Source organism: Panthera onca, chromosome B2 (assembly GCF_046562875.1).
Source record: "Panthera onca isolate mPanOnc1 chromosome B2, mPanOnc1 haplotype 2, whole genome shotgun sequence".
Lineage (NCBI taxonomy): Eukaryota > Metazoa > Chordata > Mammalia > Carnivora > Felidae > Panthera > Panthera onca.
In genome coordinates, this window is record NC_138343.1 from 3159664 (window position 1) to 3177500 (window position 17837).

Consider the following 17837-nt stretch of genomic DNA (forward strand, 5'->3'; position numbering starts at 1 on the left):
ACTTTTTAATATGACTGATAGAAATCTTTACATTATAGCTGCGGCCGTATTTCCACTGGAAATGCTACTACTCTCTGAATATCAAAACGATGGAGGAAAATGAAGGGTGGCTCTATCGGGTCGTCTCCACTTCCTGACCTACATTCTCTGTTGAAATCACCGGAACTCTGGCTCCGGTCCACCAGTGTGGTGTTGTCGCTTTTATCTTCCTCCTCTACAAGACATCTTGGCAATTTAAAAGTAAAGGGAGAACTCTTTCTAGAATCCCAGCGGCAATGTTTGGAAACCAGATCACACACCCACACTCTGAGAAGCAAAATTCTGCGTCATGGGCCGTCCTGGTTGGGGATCCTTGCTACAGCCCTCAGAACATGGGCTCTGCCCTCCACGGGCTCCTCCAGAAGAAGCATTGGGAATGAGAGGAACTCCCGCTGACAGATCAAAGCTCTCCTCTAAGGTATGTTTTTGAACACATTAAAAAAAACCTGTCTTTTTTTTACATTTATTTTTTAAAGCAATCTCTACACCCCACGTGGGGCTTGAACCAGCAGCCTTGAGATCAGGAGTTGCCCGCTCTACCAACTCAGCCAGCCAGACGCCCTTTCCTGAACACATTTTTGTTTTTAAATTCTGTACTTTGACGTCACATGGGTCACTTCCCTCACCTCTAAAATTAGGAATTGTTTCCACAAGAGGACCTGAACATTCCATTAGCTCTGACATTTTAGAATTCTGTTAGGTTCCGAGTCTCAGGCACCAGTAAGCTGGATGTGAAAGGAGGAGAGAAGAAAGATGATGCGTTTTGCAAAGAAAGATCAAGTTCACCCTTCGAAACCTGTCTCGTAGGCCTGGACGAGTCACGTTCATCCCGCTGGCACTGCTCAGCCAAGAGGACCTGTCACAGCTCAGCACCACCGACCCAGTTGACTTGGCGACTCACTGCTTTTAATTATTCCTCCTGCCTCTGGAGACACACATGAAGGAGGCAGGGATCCGGTCATCCATCCGTAGGGTGGGCACCGTGTTTACAAGGAGTTATGAGAAGCATCCTCGCACTAGGTGCACACGGGTGTGATGACACGGGTGTGACAAAACAGCCAGGACAGTGACAGGCCGGAGTCTCCAAGGATTGTCCAGGGAGGGAGTCGAGAGTGTTCCTTTAATACACGACCCCCTGCCTGTAATTCGTACAGTGCGATTCTGCCTCTGAACCGGGTCTGGCTTGAGCCCAGGGAGGGTCAAACTCTCTCCCCCCCCCCCACCCCTGTCCAGGACCCCAGGAGGAGCCAGCTCAGCGAGACCCCGTCGACCCTGCTGGACGAGGAAAATGGCTTTACTTAATTTCCTTACTTGTGCAGTGGTTTGGATTCACGACTTGGCGACCATCGCCGGGTCGTGGCTTTCACCTGTATTTGATCCAAAGTTTCCTGCGATGACCTTTCCAGTGGCCAGGCCGTGCGTGGCGGGACAAGCGTCCAGACGAAGGTGCGATTCCTCGGAGATGCGGACCCCGCGGCCACCTCCCGGGCGGACACGCTGCCGTCCGAGCGGGGCTGGGACCGCGGCGGACACGGGAGCATCGCGAAGCCTGGCTCCTCCTCGGGGACAGGGACGCACCTGCAGGACTGTGGCCGAATGACTTGTGCAAAAGTGCATGGAAACACGGCGCGCGCGCCTCCTGCCCGGGCAAGCGCGGAGTCTTCCCGCCGCCCCAGAAAGAACCGGGTCGCTGTCTTCCCGGCTCAGGCGGCGACAATAGGATGGCCCCCAGGTGGGGGGCGGGGCGCCGTAGTCGGCAGGATTCGAACCTGCGCGGGGAGACCCCAATGGATTTCTAGTCCATCGCCTTAACCACTCGGCCACGACTACATGGAAGCTACGGACCTCATTAGCATAAGTAGCCGTGAGGCCCGCAGGCGTCAGGGGCAGGCGCCAGGGGCAGGGTTCAGGGGCAGGCGTCAGGGACAGGCGTCAGGGACAGGGGGCAGGAGCAGGGATCAGGGACAGGCGTCAAGGGCAGGAGGCAGGGACAGGCGTCAGAGGCAGCTGTCAGGCCCAGGCGTCAGGAGCAGGGGTCAGGGGCAGGCTCCAGGGGCAGGCATCAGGGACAGGTGTCAGGGGCTCGCATCTTCCACCAGGAAGCGCATCTGCTGTTCCCCGTCTCTTCCCGTTGGACATCAGCGGGGCGAATTGGCGGAGTCACGCGTCCTTGTCGTGAGCTCAGGAGGACCCCTGCCTCGGGCGGCCTGCCGGAAGGGGCTGGGGCAGGACACCCCCCGGGAGCCCAGCTCCCTGCGCGGCCAGCTGCCGAGGGGACCCGGGAGACACGCAGCAAACCCGCACGGGCTGTAGCATCGGCCGCGGCTCCGTGAGGACAGTGACAGGCTGGACAACTCCAAGCGACCAACCATTTTCAAGACGAGTGTTGGGTTCTGCACATGGCAGAAGATCCCGCGGCTGCTTCGAGGCAGAAGGTGCACGCTGGTTACCGACCGGACATACACCCGCTGTGTTTCGCGGCCCGTTTCCAAGGAGTCAAACTTACTTTAAAACAAAACCAAAAACCGCGCTGTTCGGAATTGTGACTTGAAGGAGAAGAAGTCAGCTCCAGTTGTCTCTTCGGGAGCCAGGTAGGACTTCTTCCCCAGGTTCCTTACCACTTTCAGCCTCGGATTTACTTTATGAAAGAATCCTGCTCAAAGCTTGAGGATTTCGCGCCCAGACTCTGCCGCGGGAGCCCCCCACCCCCACCCTCGGGTTCATGGGCAGGTTCAGACATCACCTTCGTCCCTTACTCCCTGTGTAGTTTTGGGGGAGTTACTTAAAATCTCTGTTTCAGTCTCTCGTGCTTCAAAATGAGAATGTCTCTGTCTACTATGTTGCAATGTGCTCAGAAAAACTGCTGGAATTTATTCCTTTGGCTAAACAGAGCTCTCCATCAAGGCAAACTGACGTTTGTCTTTATGGAAGTGAAACAGACACAGAAATATGCACAGCTCTCCAGGGCAGGGCTTTATGAGTTTTCGCCAATCCACACACCATGGTGAGCCAGATGGAGGTAGGTCGTAACCAACGCCCCAAGAGCTCCCGCCTGACCCCAGGTCTCACCCAGATGACCACACTGTTCACCGAGGCCATCAGAAATGTGCCAGTGAGAAGGGACTAGAATTACTGGGAAATTCAGGGCTCACTGAAGGACAGGTGGTCACAGAGCTGGGCTTGTGACAGGACCCTGGTGGAAGCAGGCAGTTACCATGACGACCAGCTGGGCTGGAGGGCCGGCTTCACCAACAGGGCTGTGGAGACAGTTAATAGACCACAGGGTCCTGAAGGGTCAGACAGCCAGTTGGTATGTGTGCTGCATAATCTATATGATCTAGGGACGCCTGGGGGGCTCAGTTGGTTCAGCATCTGGCTCTTGATTTTGCTCAGGCCATGATCTCAGGGTTTGTGAGTTCAAGCCCTCTGTCCTGCTCTGCATTGACAATGCGGAGCCTGCTTGGGATTCTCTGTCCCCACCTCTCTCTGCTCCTCCTCTGTTCTCTCTCTCTCTCTCTCTCAAAAAATAAATAAACTAAAAAAAAAAAAAAAAACCCCAATCTATATAATCTAAATAAGCAAGGGTGGATGGGAGGCTGAGAGTGCTTTCCCAGTAGGAAGTCATGATATTTTGACAAGTTCCTGGACCTAAGCTTGCCTTTTTCTAAAAGCTTTATATTTTAAAAATTGTATGTTGAGTCTTAGGATTTATGCTTTTAAGTCCATGTTGTGTGTTTAGTGAAGTTCAACATTCCATTGGAGAGGTTTTCAGCTGCAGGAAGATGGAAACGAAAGCAAACTGCAGTCTCACCCCACCCACAAGCAGCAAAGACAGAGGGGGGGCCCCCAATCCATCCCGCCAGACTGTAGCAGGGCGTTCCCCTCCACCCCTGCCCCCTGCCCCTGCCACAAAGTATCTCAGAGAGAGCAGAGTACGAGGCTGAGACTTTCACTGCTCCAGGCTTTAAAAAGGCCTTTCCCAGGCCCTGTCCCTAGAGACCCCTTGGGGGACCCGCACTACCAACCCCACCTGGCCTCTCACCCTCCCCACCGGGGTAAGATAGGAAGAGGCCTAGTGGAGAGACAAGACGTTCATCATTGCTCAGTGTTAGTGGAGGTCACACGGGGGGCAAGGATGAGGCTCCCCCGCCCCTCCGATTCAGGGAAGCACTAGAGGAAGCCTCATGGGGACCCAGGACTCCCTCTCTTGCACAGCAATAAGGAGCCTACACCTTGGGTAGCAACAGAGGCTGAATGGGGAACCTGAAATGCTATCGCTCCCTGGCCGTAACCAGAACGTTTCCCCCTTCCCCTGTGAGAGCAGTGTTAGACGTTAGAGGGACCCAGCTAACGCAGAAGGTTTCCATAAGATCCAAAGTCTCATAGCATAATACCCAAAATGTCTCGAACCAATTGGACCTCACTTGTCACTCCAAGAACCAGAAAGATCTTAAACTGAATGAAAAAAAGACACTCCGTAGCTGCTGTGATGGGCAGAATAATGGTGTCTCCAAATGTCCATGTTCTAACCCCCAACACTTGCAAATATGTCGCCTTACGTGGCAAAATGACTCTTGCGAATGGGATGGAGATGGAGAGATTATCCCGAATTATCTGAGAAGGCCCAGTCTCATCACTAAAGTGCTTAAAAGTGGAAGAGGGAGGCAAAACAGTAGGCCAGAGATATGGGAGATGAGGACTCCGTCCATCGCTGCTGACTTTCAAGATGGAGGAAGGAGGGCTGCAAACCAAGGAATGTGGTGGCCTCGAAACGATGGAAACCGTTTTAAGCTTATTGGCAGCAAGCAACATTGGTCTTACGACCACAGGGAACCGAATTCTGACCCAGTCGAGTGAGGTAACAGACTCTTCCCTGGAGCCTCCAGAAAGAAATGCAGACCCACTGGCACCTTGATTTTAGCTTCGTGCATCGGGGGAACTATCAAGAGAGGGAAAAGACAACCAGCAGATTGGGAGAAAATATTCATAAATTGTACGTTTGATAAGATCGGGTTTCATATCTAGATTATATACAGAATTCCCACTACTCAACCCAGTTTTAAAATTAGACAAAGTACTTGAATGAACTTCTCCAAAAATGACATATAAATGGCTGAGAAGCACATGCTCAACATCACTGCTCATTAAAAGGATTGCAAACAGAAATCTCACTTTAATAGAATTACAGCGAATGAAAAAGTTCACCTTAAAGGGTTATATACTCTATGATTCCATTTATATAGCATTCTTTTGTTTGTGTTGGGGGGGGGATCAAACCATTTTATAGAGGGGCTTTGGGGAAAGGTCGAAGGGGAGGAGGACAAGGTGGTCCTATATCCTCAGCCCCGGCTAGAATCTTCCCGGCTTCAGTCGCCGAAAGACTCTTATATTCTTTAATGGGAACACGTAGAAATGAGAATCAATCAGTGGTTGCGAGGGGTGGGGGAATGAGGGCGGAGGGAGGAAAGTAGAAGGTAAACCGGGAAAGGGAGGTGACGATGGCCATGTTTTATGTTCACTATATTTATGTCAACATCCTTGTTTTTACCTTGGAGGATAATTTGCAAGATGTCCACCTTGGGGGAAACTGGGGAAAGGGCACAGGAGGTCTCTCTGGATTATTTCTTGGAAGTGCCTTTGAATTTCCAATGATCTCAAAGTAAAATATATAACTTAAATGTACCACTTCTATTATGATTAGGGTTTCCCTTAAAGTCTCAACACTCATACGTAACAAATCTGAATGTAATCAGCATCAGATGTAACACAGCTTGATTTTAGCCATAGATTCAACACTTTGCTGATTGATTTTGCTCTATCTGTTGCCTTTATTAAGCTAAGTAGCCAGGTGCCTATTTCCACAGCATTTTTGGCATCCTTAAACCTAAGTTTAATAAACAATCATGAGATTGTATGGTTCACCATCATGTCTAATCAGTGTAAGACTACTAGTGTTTACAGTAACAGGTTTACTGTTACTATCCGAAAAGTTATTTTGAGACAAGAATAATAATTCCAGCTATTAAGCACGGCATGAAAATCTCCTTATGTGCTTTATCTATTAAAATACCATTAATTTGGGGCGCCTGGGTGGCTCAGTCCGTTAAGCGGTCGATTTCGGCTCAGGTCATGATCTCGCGGTTAGTGAGTTCGAGCCCCACGTGGGGCTCTGTGCTGACAGCTCAGAGCCTGGAGCCTGTTTCGGATTCTGTGTCTCCCTCTCTCTCTGACTCTCCCCTGTTCATGCTCTGTCTCTCCCTGTCTCAAAAATAAATAAACTTTAAAAAAAATTTTTTAAATACCATCAATTAGTTGAAATATGAATGGATTTTCACTATTTCTGGGGTTACAATGCTTCAATAATTAATAATTTCTGAAAATGGCTAATTTTATTTATGCAATATTAAGAATTAATAAAACTGAATTGATATAAAAAAGATAATATAAATATTGAGAGTTCTTTAGCTAGACAGCTAGCAGTGAGAAGAACATCTCATGAGGTGCCCGGGTGGCTCAGTCAGTTAATCATCTGACTCTTGATTTGGGCTCAGGTCATGATCTCAGAGTCGTGAGACTGAACCCCACTTTGTGCTTTGTTCTGGGCCTGGGGCCTGCTTAAGATTCTCTCTCTCTCTCTCTCTCTCTCTCTCTCTCTCTGTCTCCTCCTCTGCCCCTCTCCCCCACTCATGCTCACTCTCTCTCTCAAAATAGGTAAAAAAACATTAAAACAGAACATCTCATACTTTTATTCCCCAAAACTGTTTATAAATATTTGCTTTAGAATAAAATGAAGAGTAATAAAGATGTGATTGTATCTTAATTCTTCATTTCTAGAATATTTAAAAATAACTTTAAAAAATGACATTCTATTTTGGCTTTGAGTCTTTAAAGAAAAAGCTCTGTTTGAGAATTCTTTCCATCCATTCACGATAATTTAAAAGTAGAATGTTTACTTTGCCATATTCCACTTTCATGAGGAAGAAAAGCTCTAAAATTAGGATAAATCTTCATTTATTCAGATATAATAAAGTCTATGAAGAAAAGGAGTAAGGGTTAGAAACAAATGGGGTCCATCTAAGTTATAAGAGGGCAGTTTTGGGGGGCCCAACTGTGCAGCACAATGAAGAAAAATTTAGCAAATGACGGTGAAACACAATAATATCAATATTCCAATTCTTGACTATTAAATTTTTAATTACAGCACAATTATAATACACCAGTATACTCACGTGTCATACACTACATTAAATAATAATGCTATGGGGCGCCTGGGTGGTTCAGTCGGTTAAGTTTCAGCTCAGGTCATGAGCTCGTGGTTCGTGGGTTCGAGCCCTGGATTCTGTGTCTCCCTCTCTTTCTGCCCCTCTCCCACTCATGCTCTGTCTCTCTCCCTCTCAAAAAAATAAAAAAACATTTAAAAAACAAAATATAATGGTAATATTGATTTTTTCAATAATATTTCTTTTTCTTTCTTTCTTTCTTTCTTTCTTTCTTTCTTTCTTTCTTCCTTCTTTCAATCCTAGCATTTAATATCCCTTGTTACAAATGGTTATTGTGTGGCTTCGGCAAGGGACTCAGGCAAACACTGATTTTATACTCATTTATCATTTGCCTGAATTATGACTTCAATGAACTTTGTCTTTAATCTTTTCTCATAATAAATAACTCTACTCTAATTTGACCCTGACCACAATGTCCCATTTCTTATATCATTGCTGTCTATAATTTTAGTTTCATTTTGTTACTACACCTGAAAAGGTAGTAATTACTAATGATATTGTCTTATGCATTCACTGCTTATTTAGATATTCTCGTGTGTTTCTGAATGTTCTTGTTCTTTATAATTTTTGTATACCAGTCGGTCATTAGTTCCAATTTCTTGTTCATTAATTTGTTCATCACTTTTGTTGTCTCTACTGTTAAAACTATATATTTGAGCTTTTAGTATCAATGAATAAATTTCCCCTCTCTGATTTTATTTCTTTTTATGGTTATTATTTATTAAAAGCGATCTTTTTCATAATTTACTTCTTAATGATATAATTCTATTTGCTGTGCTTAATAATCTTCTTTAGAATATATTCTGCTAATGAATCATGACAGATGAGAAAACTACTGGGAGAAGAAAAGTTGGGCAAGTTAGAAAAAGGAATAGTAGGTGATAATCATATTGCTGAACATAGTGCACTAATATGGCGGAGACTTCATAGGTTAGGAAGAAACGCCTAGCTATGAACTGCGCATGCTCAAGACAGCAGCTATAACTCAGTCCCCAGCCTCCCATGCAGCTAGAAGACAGGCCTGGGCCCTCAGCTTTGCCAATCAGATGTCTGAAAGCAAGATCTCTTCTTTCAGAAGAAAGAAACAGATGGCAAAAGTCTCATGCAGAACTGCTTCCCGGAAACAGTAAGTTTAGGTAGATATTTAAGCTGTTAGCGCCAGCAATAGCCTACTGCACCTGGAGACATAGTTCTGCTGGCAGTGAACTCTAGGAATTAAGGCATTATGAGTAATTAGGAGAACGGGGTAGTATAATATAGAAGGGCCAGTGATTATTACTGTGCCCAAGCCTTTGGAGGGAGGGCATGACAGCTGAAAGTTATCAATTCCAGCTAAATGCGTGGTTATCAAATCGTGGATTTTCTCTGCCCTAAAACAGTTTCAATTTCCCATGACCCCAGAGCTGACCTAAGTCAAAACCAAATCCATATTATGTATAATTATGTGAGTTTCCCATTAACAAAAAGATGGATGAATGAACTGCGGTATATCGACACAGTAGAGTACTATGCGTGAAAGGAGTAGTGAACGAATGAGTGAATGAATGGCAGCTACTTGCAACAAAAATAACAATTAATTTTAGCAATATGTTATTAAGTCAAAGGGTAAGACCCATAAGATCATTTATAGCCCGATACTCTGTATCTTGAAATTAAAATATGCAATTTTTAGGGACGCCCGCGTGGCTCAGTCAGTTAAGTTTCTGACTTTTGATTTTGGCTCGGGTCATGATCTCACGGTTCATGGGATCCGGCCTCACATCGGGCTCTGTGCTGCCAGTGCAGAGCCTGCCTGGGATCGTCTGTCTGCCTGTCCCCTGCTCGCACTCTCTCTAGCTCTCAAAATAAATAAACTTTTAAAAAGGGCATATGAAAAGCTTATACCCATTAGCAAATATTAAGTGAAAAAGTATATACACAGTTTTTAGAAAAACAATAGATGAAATAAAAGTAAGGAAAGCACTTTGGGATTACTTCTTGAGGATCTCAGGAACTTCCTTGTCTTGCCTGAACTTGTGGCATATGCAGACACTCACCAGAAAAACAACCAGCTTGCAATCAGAACGTTCAGTTTTATGAAAATAAAAACGATCGCAGAGATGTCCTAGGATGCAGTCTGAAAGCCCCGTGATTTCTCTGGAACATATTCGTCACCGACAGCAATTCTGTGCGGGGGATCAATGTCATGGAAACGACCAAAGGAACACCGCGGAGATACTCAGAAAATGTATCTGAGTATTTGCTCTGTCCACAGTGCTTCAGGTTTACATGGGCATCATCCAGTGGCGTTCAAATATCTGAGACAGTTCAAGAAATTCTTTAAAGTGTGAGTAGATTTTCACAAATCTTCATTTCTCCGTGGAAAATGAAACACCTCTGAAGTCTGGTCATCGTACCTACTGGACATTATGAAGCCTCATTCTCTCTGGGCAGAAAAGTATTGTGCTCAAGAGGATCTCTTTTCTCCCTCAGTTCTGTCGCATCCTTTTGCTCCCGCACCAAGTGAGCTCAGGGCATTTTACAGAGCAATCAGTCAGGAAAAGTTCAACTCAACTCAAAGTTATGAGCGTCACAGAGTATCTGTTAGGCGGGAGAGGAAAATGGGGAGAAAGAGGGAGGATGGTTCTGCACTCCGAACAAGACGGCAGGGAGGCAGTGGGGTCCACACAGAGTTCGTGTCATCTTCCCCTTCTAGATCACACTCTGGGTTTCATGTGAACCGGGGACTCCCTGACGATCATTCCTAAAAAAGAAAACTTAAAAAAAAAAAAAAAAAGGATGAAAACGTTCAGGTTCCACCGAGATTTGAACTCGGATCGCTGGATTCAGAGTCCAGAGTGCTAACCATTACACCATGGAACCCCACAGCCGCTGTCGCTGACAGCTCTCCTTCCCGACAGGATGCATCCCCATTTGTGGCTCAGGTTCCTCGGAAAAGCTGACATTTGCGCCCTGGGCAGGTATCAGCCTGCCTCCTGACGCAGGCCTTTCCTCGCGCGCACCGGGCTCTCGGCGCAAAATTCCGAAGCAAATCGGTTTCTAGGGACAGATGAGGCAGGTCCTGCTTTTTGTCGCCCTCTGCCCTTTCTGCAGCTCGCCCCCCACCCCCAATCCGGGCCCGGCCGCCCCCGCCCGGCGGCGCAGACGCAGGTGCAGCGGCTCCCCCTCCCTCGGCCGAGGCTCCCCCTTTCCCCTTTCTCAGCAGCAAGACTCCCTGCTGTCTCGGAGGAGATACTCCCCCCCCCCAAAAAAAAGGGGGGACGGTAGGGGACAGAAGCGATCCCAGACTGTCAAGCTGAAGGGCTGAGGATGGAGCGAACCATCTTTCCAGAGAGTAAGTAATCGCCAAGTTCCTGCAAGACTGGAGGTCAGTCCCACATCAGAGAAGGTATGGGGGCTGGTGCCAGTCCCTGGGAATTGGGTTAAAATGTTCGTGCTCATTCACAGGCATCTTATATCTTCTCCCCCAACAAAACGCTGCTGAAAAATTCTTCTCTTCTTTCCCAAGATAAAGAACTCATTAGAGCAAAGATTCCTGGTATATTTCTTTTGCCTCTTGCTTCCAGATCATATCAAATAAAATCTGGGAAGCCTCTTTCCCACAAAGGTGCCCCTAGATACATACACATATCATTTTGAAAACTATTCCAGTTGTTCATGGACCCCAGGCTATGAATGTTCTGCATCTGGAGATTCTCTTATGTCACCTAACCTGATCTGTAACTGAATAAAAACAAATTCTCTAAGTAGAAATGAAGCATCACACTGCTGAAGGAGAACCACCTTTTAATTGTGACTAAAATTTTCATTCATCTTTGTCTTGCGATTGAGGTCAAAGTCGTATCCGTGACTGAAGCCCAAATACTAGTTGGACTGGTTCTCAGGGGGCTGTTGGGGTGCAGATTCCCGAGAATGCAGTCTGGGGACGCGTGACTCACACATAAGTAGGTCAGATGGAATGGGGGCGGGAGGGGGGACGGGCTCACCTTTGTCGTGGGGCAATCGCACCTCTACTGCGTCCTCTCTGAGAAGACCCCTTACATTCTGACCTTCTCCAGGAATCGGTAAAGAAATTGGCATGTAAATGGAAGGCAGGTGCCCGACAGCTTTTTCTCTTGACTGACAGTGAGTTTCCCAAATCCTGTGTCACTTAAACCCAGTTTCTAGACCCGAGCCTGGGTGGCACAATGGGTCGAGCATCTGACTTTGGTTGAGGCCACGATCTCACAGTTCATGGATTCGTGGGTTCGATCCCTGCATCAGACTTTGTGCTGACAGTGTGGAGCCTACTTCAGATTTTGTTTCTCTCTCTGCCCTTCCTCCTCTCCCACTCTCTCTCTCACAAATAAACAGTTTTTAAAATTAAAAACAAAATAAACCTAGTTTCCTTGGGCTTTTTCCTGTCTACTCTCAGAGGCACTGTTCCCCCCAGTCATAGCTATCTCATAAACCATATTCCAGCTGCTTCCTGAAGATTAAGACATAAAGTAGAAAGGATCTCAGAGGAAGATGCAGAAAATACAAATAAAAATGGAACATTATCGTCAAATTAAAGCGAATATTGACTGAATAAAACAATACGAATGTCTTCTAGAGGAGAAAATGAATGTAGAATTTAAATGCACACAAACAGGGGCCCCTGGGTGGCTCAGTTGGTTAAATGCCAGACGGACTTGGACTTCGGCTCAGGTCATGATCTCACTGTTCGTGGGCTCGAGCCCCACATCAGGGAACTTGCTTCAGATTCTGTGTCTCCCTCTCTCTCTGCCCCTTCTTGGCTCGGGCCCTGTCTCTCTCCCCCTCAAAATAAATAAACATTAAAAAAATTAAGTGCACGCAAACAATGGCATTTACATCAAGAGAGGGATGACTAGAATTAAATTTTTCTAACATTAAGTCCTTGGCATGGTCTGGAAAGATGGTAACATAAGAACTGTTGGGTCAGGACTATATGTGGTGATCTCTAGGCTCACCATTAAAAGAAAAATTAAAAGAACATGCAAGTTCCATGTTGGTAGAGAGGAAATAATAGAATAACATACAACTGTTCAGTCAACACCAAAGCAGACAAGATATAAAAGGGGGAACATAAAAGGACAGGGTAATAAACGAGGTGGGATATATCAGAAGGGACAGAAAACTACAGAGGAGGATGATCATTTCAACCCAAAACATATTCCGTAATCTGTTGACTGGGATGGGGTGGGAGGGGGCTGCATCTATTTCCAGACCTGTGTGGGGTCCCAGCATGTTCTCCGCGTGAGGAATCACTGCTGTGTGCATGTGGCTTTCATCCACCTCTGTACGTGCACGTTCACGAAGAGAGACAGAGAGTTACATACACACACACACACACACACACTCACACACACACACAAACGCCCTTCTAGTCCCCAAGTGGCAGTATTTTCCAAGTTGTTTCATTGTGATTATGTGTAGATGAGACAAAAATTGTGGCATGGTGGGGGGGTCCTAGTGGTCTCCCGTATCTTCCCAGCAGCTGGTTCAGGGCCGGTTTCCTGCCTGCACCCTCACACGGGAGGTCTCTCATCCTTTTCACCGCGCCAAGTTCGAGTTTCATCCCCATGACGACCGCTAGGATGACTCTGGGTCCAGGCCCACAGGGATCACTTTCTACTCTGCGTGAAATCCACGGGGCGACGGGGGCAATGAGGTGGAGGGCCCAGGAGCAGGGCACCTTACAAAGCTGCCCCAGCCCTCCTGGACGCGTGCCCCCCTCCGGCTGCATTGTTGAACAACTGGTCTAGTTTAATTAATAATAAACATCTTTTCCTAAATAAGCAAGGCCAAGAGCAGAAGACCTTGCTTTGCAAACGCTTTGCAAACACGGAGCTCATCTGTTCCAGAGCATTTTGGCGGTTTCTGTTCGGCGCTGATTCTGGCGTGGCCCGAGGAGACAAACGCCCTCCTCAAAACAAACCTAGACGTTCGTTCGTTGAGGACTAATTCTCAGAATCTGCACATCAGCGTGGCAGTCTCTGCGGCCACCAGCCTCACCTTCGTGGCTACTTTAGGACTTCAATCTCCCAAATTATTTCTCAAATTATTATTATTATTACTATTATTATCAATTGTTATGATTATTTGCCCAATATTGAGTTTTAAAAGCCAACTGGATTGACAACATCTATTAAAAAAACCCAACAAACCCCAAAATGAACATGGCACTTTTCTGCACTAAATCCTCTCTCAAGTGAACTCACATTTCCTAGCTGCAGCCACTCAGTTGCTTTTTCCTGCTAGCTCTGCGACCTGGGGCAGGACACTTTATCTCTCTGTGCTTCCTTCCTTCCCAGGAAAAAACCGGGCTTCACGGCCATGGTGGACAAGTAGTCCCTCTGGACAACGACCCCTCGAGCCAACGTTTGGCTACTGAGTGATACTGAAGCCTTGTACCTGGAGAATACATCTTTCTGGCTCCGGCAATAAAGTCACGATTTCTGCTTCTTCATTTTAAAAAAATGTGAGTCACGATGTGTGCTTCAAATCATGAAAAACACAAGGAAAGAAATAACTCAAACCCTCAAACGCCTAAGCCATACCATCACCCCCTCCCATTTTTGGAAATGTTTTAATTATAACTAACAGCATCACAGGTGTCTTTGCACATAAATAATTTCTTTTAGTTTGGGTTCTTTCCCTAGGAGAGTTTGCTCCAAAATAAGTTTGCGGTGGAAGGTGGTTAGCCATTTGTGTGGGCTTCCGCGGTGGATTGTGGGAGCGAGTCCCGAACAAGGATCTTGTTCCAAGCAACCCGGGAAGGGAGCTGGCTTGGTGGCCCAGGACTGCCCTAACAAATTACCAGGAAGTGAGTGGCTTAAAGCCACAGAAATGTATCTGCTCACAGCTCCGGAGTCCAGAGACCCGAATGCACGGTGTCTCCAAGGTTGGTGTTTCTAGAGGGACCGAGGAGAACCTCTTTCACGGCTCTCCGCTGGCCTCCTAGGTTTGCAGCCGCTTTGTTCTAACCTCTGCCTCCCCCTTATGTGGGCTGTGTCCCCGTGTGCCTCCAAATCTCCTGCTCCTTATAAGGACACTATCACTGGATTTAGGGCCCCACCTAATCCACAATGACCCCATTTAATAACTTGATGGCATCAGCAAAGACTCTTTTCAAATAGTCACATTCACAGGTGGGAGGGGGGACAGGATTTCAGCGGATCTTCCTGGGCGCCGGCCTTGGACCCACTGCGGGAGCACCTGTCCCTCCGCCCGCCCTGAGTGAGAACAGACGCGGCAGCCTGAGGGTCTCGGGCGCGCAGGGAATTCTCCCGACCGGATCAGCAAGTCTGGTGACTGTGCTGTGAGGGAGCTTTGACAAAGCACTTCAACCCCCAGTTCTCACCCCTGTGGTCCCTAAATTCTGCACTGAGAGAAGAACCCGGTTCCACGGGGTGCCGCGGAAGGCAGTCTCTGCGCGCGGGGACAATCCTATCACTCGAGCCAGACGCGGCCGCGCTCTCACCGCCCGTGTGTTAGGGGAGGTGCACAGGGTCCTCCCCGTCCGACCTGCGTCTCCCCATCCAAGGGGCCTCCCTCCCGGGGCAGGCGAGGCGCAGGGACCCCCCTCCCGGGTGGTCTTCTGCACCTGCTTCCTCCCGCCCCTCCCACCGCACCCGCGCTCCCGTCGGGTTTCAACCTGCTCTTGGAAAGCAGGAAAGCGCAAAGCAGGTGAAGGCCATCGAGGTATTGAGGTTTTAGTGGCGGGCGCGGACAGCAGACGCCAGCAACTCGGAGTCCTCCCAGCGCGCTCCCAAGGCCACTGGCACCTGCACACCCGAGGCCGCAGGGACCACCGCCCGCTCCGCAGAGACCCCGCGGACGCGCGGCCGGCGGTGACGAGGGAGCGGACTCCGGGCACGGACAGTCTTCCCTGAATCCCACCCGCGCCGCCCGATTCCCTTTGCTGCCGGGTGACCCCCGCACCCCAGACTGAGAGGCGTCGCGTGGACGCAGACCCGACTCCCGCACAGCGAGCCTCCCTCCCCGCGTCGCATCTCGGCGTCGCGGCGCGTCCAGGCAGGCGCAGGACGGCCTGATGCTGCGAGGTGGCCCGCCTTCAAAATCGCTGGCAGGAGGCGACCGTCAGCAGGTAGTCGTGGCCGAGTGGTTAAGGCGATGGACTTGAAATCCATTGGGGTCTCCCCGCGCAGGTTCGAATCCTGCCGGCTACGGTTTTGCCCTTGGCGTCCGGGTCCCCTTCCGGGCTCGCCCTGCCTACCCTGCTACCCATTTCTCTGGGTCTCATAACCTCTTCCTCCGATGCCAAACAGTCGCAAATGGGTGAGTAAATCTGTGAGGGTGTGGACGTCTTGACTTGAGGAAGGCCGTTTCTTTTTCCACGGTTATGGCTCAGAGCCAACTCGGGGTCGCTGGGCAGCAAAGTCGGACCCCCATCTTCTGGAGACGAGGTGTTTTCCTTGCTACCGTCTGCTCTAGGGAACTCAGGCTTTATAAAGCAGTGTTTACTCTAACAGCTACCAATGTTTGAATCCTTACTATGTCCCAAGCACTGAATTTGGGATTACCTGCATTAGCTCATTTAATCCCATAGCCCTATCATGTAGGTAACATGAATCCCATTTTACAGATAAGGAAACCTGAAGATTGAGTCGCCCAACACTGCACAGTCAAATGCTAACTAGAGCAAGGGCTTTCTTAAATGCAGTTGTGAAGTCACTTTTCACAAATATTGCAGGGTTAGTGGCCAGCAACTCAATCCTGGGTAGTTCACAGGTAGGAATGACGTTAATATCAGCTGGTATTTATCAAGCGCCCATTACATACAAATCTCCAAGCGCTTTGTGTATGTTAGCACGTAAGATCCTTACAACATTCATGTGAAGTGAATAGTATTCGTATCCTCAGTTTAAAAAATCTGGAAACGGACACCCATAGAAGTAAAATAATTTGGCCAAGGTCACGCAGCTGGTAAGTGGCAGGACTGAGTTTGAACTCTGTCTGGGTTTGTGTCTATACCCAGGGAGCCAGACGTTGGTGCAGGTGCGGGGGCAGCTCAGCTTGCCTTCACTGCTGTTGTCTACACTTGGAAATGAATGTTACTGCCTGACTCTCTTATTCAGATTTTTGCCTCCATAGATAAATCTAAGTGGTTGGCCGGGAGTATGAGTCGTCACCCACTGTGTGTTAAGTGTTTTGTTAGCCCAAATGTAGGGTGGATCATTCAACAGCAATGAGGTTTTACCTGTTTTTGAGTAAAAATAGTAACTGATTGTTATTGTGGCTTCATATGAATGATCGGTTTATAAAGAGCTCTGCGCCCATTAAACCTTCTCAACCTGAAAATTCCAGGGCCCAAGAGTGGGAAAAGTTGGTTAAACCACAAGAAGTGGATATTTCTAGTTTGAGAGTAAGAACAAAATCCACGTGGAGCCCCCTCCAAAAACCATCAGGGAAAAAGCCTGCTGATTCTGGCAAACTGGGTGTATTAAACTTACTCGGCAAGTTAGAGTCTCAGACTGGAAGAGTCTCAGTGTCTCAAAGAGGGGAGTTAGGGAAGGAGACTTACAAGAGCTTTCGGGGCCAGGATTCGTCACAGGATGACTTTAGAGCAAAATTACTAATGGAGATCTGTGGTGACACTGGTCTGGGACGTAAACTAAGTAAATGACCGGGGTAGTCAATCGTCTTATCTTTGGAACGTGAGTGCCTGTGGAATTACTCTTACTACGGTATTACCATGAAATTTACAGATAACATGATACACAAAGAAGTTGAACTTAGAGTTTCTCTTGCACATCCAGGTCTGATACACTTTATCCATTGAGTGTGTCATAGTATCACATTTGCAAGTTTGGGAAAGAAGTGGGATTTAAAAATAAAAAAAAGTGAAAATCAGATCAGTTAGAGAAAAACTCCCAAACCTAACAGCACAGTCTCTGGCCAGCACTCACCGGGTTCAGTATCTCCACCTTACAACTTAGAGACTCCAGGGGAGAGTTCTCTGGTCCCAGCCCTCTCTTCCTACCTTCTCCTGCACATCCGGGGACCAAGGACACTTACCTGGGCCTTATGGTTGATTCGGGAAACAAAGTATAAACTCAAAGGCTCGGTGTTCTGATTTGCATGCAGAAGAAAGTGGAAAGGAAAGGTCCAGGTAGGAACAGACCTTTTGTTTGTAGAAGAACAAAATGAAACAAAAAGCCGACACACACACACACACACACACACACACACACACACACACCCCTTCACGACTCTTGAAAATCAGCCCCAGATGTCAAGGCATTTCTTAAAGTCCACCTCCTCCACGGAGGCATCTGGAATGTTCCTAGTTTGGGCCACAACAGTGCTGCCGTGAATATTCTTGTGCGTGTCTTTCAAGGCAACATCAGTCGGGGGTTTTGCTGGGCAGATGTCGTCTGGGATGGAATTGTGGAACCGCCGTAAGTGTGTATGTTCAAGCTTTAGTCCTGTAATGCCAAAGTACTTTTTGCAAGTAATCGAACCCCTCTGCGTGCCCACAAATGAGAGTCC

General features: G+C 47.7%; 3 non-coding genes across 3 annotated transcripts; 1 reads left to right on the forward strand and 2 right to left on the reverse strand.

Annotated features, from left to right (window-relative positions):
- Nucleotides 1–1787: 1787 nt before the first annotated feature.
- Nucleotides 1788–1869, reverse strand: TRNAS-AGA (transfer RNA serine (anticodon AGA)). Its single transcript has one exon. It is a non-coding gene; the product is annotated as a tRNA-Ser (tRNA).
- An 8240-nt stretch (nucleotides 1870–10109) lies between these two features.
- TRNAQ-CUG (transfer RNA glutamine (anticodon CUG)) lies at nucleotides 10110–10181 on the reverse strand. Its single transcript has one exon. It is a non-coding gene; the product is annotated as a tRNA-Gln (tRNA).
- A 5251-nt stretch (nucleotides 10182–15432) lies between these two features.
- Nucleotides 15433–15514, forward strand: TRNAS-UGA (transfer RNA serine (anticodon UGA)). The gene has a single exon. It is a non-coding gene; the product is annotated as a tRNA-Ser (tRNA).
- Nucleotides 15515–17837: the final 2323 nt, after the last annotated feature.